Source organism: Procambarus clarkii, chromosome 1 (genome assembly GCF_040958095.1).
Source record: "Procambarus clarkii isolate CNS0578487 chromosome 1, FALCON_Pclarkii_2.0, whole genome shotgun sequence".
NCBI lineage: Eukaryota > Metazoa > Arthropoda > Malacostraca > Decapoda > Cambaridae > Procambarus > Procambarus clarkii.
The window spans coordinates 11,889,786-11,894,251 of record NC_091150.1 but is presented as its reverse complement, the minus strand read 5'-3'; the positions used below and the strand labels follow the sequence as shown (position 1 = coordinate 11,894,251).

Below are 4,466 nucleotides of genomic sequence, written 5' to 3'. Positions count from 1 at the left end.
TTCGGGGATTAGCGTCCCCGCGGCCCGGTCCTCGACCAGGCCTCTTTTTTGTTACACATCCCCCAGGAAGCAGCCCGTAGCAGCTGTCTAACTCACAGGTACCTATTTACTGCTTGGTAACAGGGGCTTCAAGGCGAAACAAACTTTTCGCCTTTTGGTATTCGCCTCCACTGGGGATCGAACCCAGAATCTCAGGACTTCGAATCCGAAGCGCTGTCCATTCAGCTGCCAGGCGTCAGGTTGCGTAACTTAGAATATTAAAAGTTGATCCATGTCAACCAAACTTTGTGGAATAGTTGTAAATGAAAAGGGCTGCAACTACGTCAAGTTTCAGTATCTCAGCCTAATTAGAAAGTTAGGTAAAAAATTGTAAAAATCTCAACGAATTTTACATATTTTCAAAAATACACTAGAACCACAACTTTTAAATGAAATCAATTGAATGATTTCAAATGTTTAGTTTTTCTGATTCAATAAGTCAAAGTTCCCAACAAAATTATGCAAATATATCATGTTTATAACTATTTATAAAATCAATAAATGAACTTAAGAAAAAAAGAGGTTTAACAAATTGTAGACACAAAATCTACATGAAACATGTAAGTTTCATGTAAATATAATTCAAAATAAAAGAGTAAAGTCACTTTTATGTAACTTGAAAAGTAATGAAGTCAAAGGTGTTGCAACCTGTGGCTGAGGTTGACATCAACCAATTTCCTCCAAAATTGGCACCCTTACAGATAGGCTTACGTGCAGTCAGGTGTACACGTTTCATGCAAATTGTAAAAAAATTGAAAAAATCAATTTTTTTACATTTTTTTGGATAAAACTAATCATTATATGTGTTATTATATGCTATTCCGATAGCTGAGAGTCATAGACATGATTTCAGTTGTCACTTGTGTTTGATGTTAATTTCTTATTATTTTGAAAAATTTTTGACACATTATTAAATATTGTTTTCTTCCTTCCTGTTGAGGCTACGATGCTGAGACTCGGACCAGTTGAAGCCCTTTTTATATACAGCTAGTCAAAGACGTTTGATTGAAATCGAACCAGTTTTCATTCATTGCATTTTTTAAAGTTATGCCTCCTTAATAATTCTACAACCAGGTAAGAAAAGGAAAGCAGGGCGGACTGCATTTGCTTGGACTGTCGGAAAGCCTTTGACACAGTACCCCATAAGAGGCTGGTACATATGCTGGATAGACAGGCAGGAGTAACAGGCTGTGTATAAGGGAGTTCCTAAGCAATAGGAAGCAGAGAGTTACAGTGAGGGATGAGACCTCAGATTGGCGTGAAGTCACCAGTCGAATCCCACAGGGCTCTGTACTCGGACCTAACCTGTTTTTGATATACGTAAATGATCACCCGGAGGGTATAGACTTATTCCTCTCAATGTTTGCTGACGATGCTCCACCCTGCAAGCCAAAATTATGAGAAGGAATAAGACAAAGGAGGACAGCTTGAGGCTTCAAGAAGATTTGGACAAACTGCAGGAATGATCGAACAAATGGTTGTTAGAGTTTAACCCAAGCAAATGTAATGTAATGAAGATAAGTGTAGGGAGCAGGAGACCAGATACAAGGTATCATTTGGAAGATGAAATACTTCCAGAGTCAGAGAGAGAAAGACCTGGGATTAATATCAGCGACATATGCTAGGTTGGCTAACATAAGAACGGCCTTTACAAAATTGTGTAAGGAATCTTTCAGAACATTATATACCACATATATCAGACCAATCAAGGAGTATGAGGCCCCTGCATGGAGTCCATATCTAGTCAAGCATAAGACTAAACTGGAAAAGGTTCAAACGTTTGCTACCAGACTAGTACCCGAACTGGGGGTTATGAGCTACGAGGAGAGACTACGGGAATTAAACCTCACGTCACTGAGAGACAGAAGAGTTAGAGGGGATATGACCCCCACATACAAGATTCTCAGAGGAATTGATAGGGTAGATAAAGACAGACTTTTTATCACAAGGGGCACACGCACTACGGGACACAGGTGGAAATTGAGTGCCCAAATGATCCATAGAGACGTTAGAAATAATATTCATTGTGAGAGTAGTAGACAAATGGAATGCATTAGGAACTGATGTGGTGGAGGCTGACTCCATACACAGCTTAAGTGTAGATATGATAGAGTCCAGTAGGCCGAGGAACCTGTACATTAGTTGATTGACCATTGAGAGGCGGGACCAAAGAGCCAGATCTCAACTCCCGCAAGCACAATTAGGCGAGAACAATTAGGTGAGCACACACACACACACACTCCAGAGACTACATTACAGGCACCATGACGATGGGAGGACCAAGAGTAGTAGTAGCGGTGATATATAACCCACCACTAAATGACAGAAGACCCAGGCAAGAGTATGACAGAAACATTATGTGAGTCAACACTATAACTGAGATGGCAGCCACTGTTGTCTGTAGAAACCGATCCCATCTACTCATCATGGGGGACTTCAATCACGGAAGGATAGACTGGGAGAACAAAGAACCACACGGAGGTGAGGAAACATGGAGATCTAAACTATTGGAGATGGCGACAAAACGTTTTAACCCAGCATGTCAGGGGACCCACAAGAATGAGAGGAAAAGATAATCAGCGAGACTCGACCTAGTCTTCACTCTGAACGACTCCGCCTTATGAGAAATCGGTTTCGAGGCCTCAGTAGGAATGAGCGACCTCAGTGTAATCACGTTTAAGTATTTGGTCGAAGAAGGGTTAATGTACTCAAGGAAGTGACCTGAAAACAAAAGGCTGGCATTCCGAAAGGGAAATTATGAGGAGATAAAAAAAAATCCTAACAGATATAACATGGGAAAGTTCAGGGGAAAGACGGGGCAAGATGATGGACTACATCACCCAGAAGTGTAAGGAGGCAGCAGACAAGTTTGCCCAGGCTCGAAAGGAAAGAAACGAAATGCAGATGAGAATCCCATGTTTACATCAGAGATGTGATATAAACTAGCAAAACAACAATATACAAGGGGTGCGGAGAAACTATAGAAATATCAGGACACTTGTGAGCAGAGAAAAATACCAGAGTGCCAAAAATTAATACGTCATGGAGAGAAGAGAGGCAGGACAATATGAAAATGACTTAGCAAGCAAGGCAAAGAGTCAACCTAAATAGCTGCACAGCCACATCAGGAGAAAAACAACAGAGTTGGAACACGTAATTAAATAGAGGTAGATTCCCTACAAACGACAAGGAAGTGTGTGATGTTTACCAGTTGATTGATCGCAGGTTGAAAATTATGCTTTGCTCAAGAAAAACATCGCTTGCTTTAAATACTCGCATCCCGGATTCGAATCCCGGACTAGCTCTGGTAATTTCAATTGGCATATTTCATTCTAAAAAGGCGATTTAAATAACGTAACTAAACTCAAATATCCAAGGCCTGTTGGTCTAGTGGTATGATTCCTGCTTTGGGTGCAGGAGGTCCCGGGTTCAACTCCCGGACAGGCCCTCAATATTTTCCTTCCCGAGCAAGTTAATTATACTGTAAAATTAATCACTTACATTTTATACATATTCGCTAACTCCTTTCATAATTTTAAATGAAGGGATAATAAAGAAATAGTTTAGGATTCATTGCATTAATTAAACAGCCAAAGGCTAGAAAACGCGGTACAAAAGCTATAGCTCGATTCTGCAGGCTCAAATAGGTTAGTACAAATAGATGAGTACACTGTAAACAACAAATGGCATTTGTGGGGACTGAAAGATGTAGCTGCGGACTGAGACCATTAACACTTCAGCGCTTCACTAAAGAAGGAGTTGCCAAAGGAATGGAAGACAGCCAATGTAGTGCCAATATGCCAGAATGAAAGGACACAGGAGCCACTAAACTACACAGTAACTTCATTATCCACCATTCTCAGTTAGGCGCTAGAGAAGCTTGCAAGGAAACATCTCCTGGAACACTTAAAAAATTTGGATTTCTCTTAAAATATCAGCATGGATTATTTTAAGGCAGATAATGCCCTACGAGTTTAAAAGCGTTATGTTTAGATAACAATTATAAAACTAGGGGAAGAAGGGTTAGTTGCCGGTATTTGCATTGATAATCAACAAACGTGGAACACAGTTCCATTTAGTAATTCCTCATTCCAAAATTGAAGATCAGGATTTCATAACTAAAAGAGTGCTGGTGTGGAGGAGAGAACATATCATTGGTTGAAAACAGAGGGTAATGCTGAATAAAGAGAAATCAGCGGCGAACAGTTGCAAGTATTAAAAAACGCAAGTAGTTTTCCCGCGTGAGTTCATTTGGGGTCATTCAGATTGTGACATATGTCATCTAACTGTCAGAAGATAGTCTTAAGTATCGTTATTTGGGAATTTTGCATAATTGCTGCGATTTAGAAACGAAGACGTTTGAGGGAGAGTATGAGATCTAGTTGTGCTCAAGCAGTGGTCGGACAGATGGTCACTTTCCTTTAACA

General features: G+C 40.3%; 1 non-coding gene across 1 annotated transcript; it reads left to right on the top strand.

Annotated features, from left to right (window-relative positions):
* Positions 1–3,415: 3,415 nt before the first annotated feature.
* On the top strand, positions 3,416–3,487 carry TRNAP-UGG (transfer RNA proline (anticodon UGG)). The gene has a single exon. It is a non-coding gene; the product is annotated as a tRNA-Pro (tRNA).
* Positions 3,488–4,466: the final 979 nt, after the last annotated feature.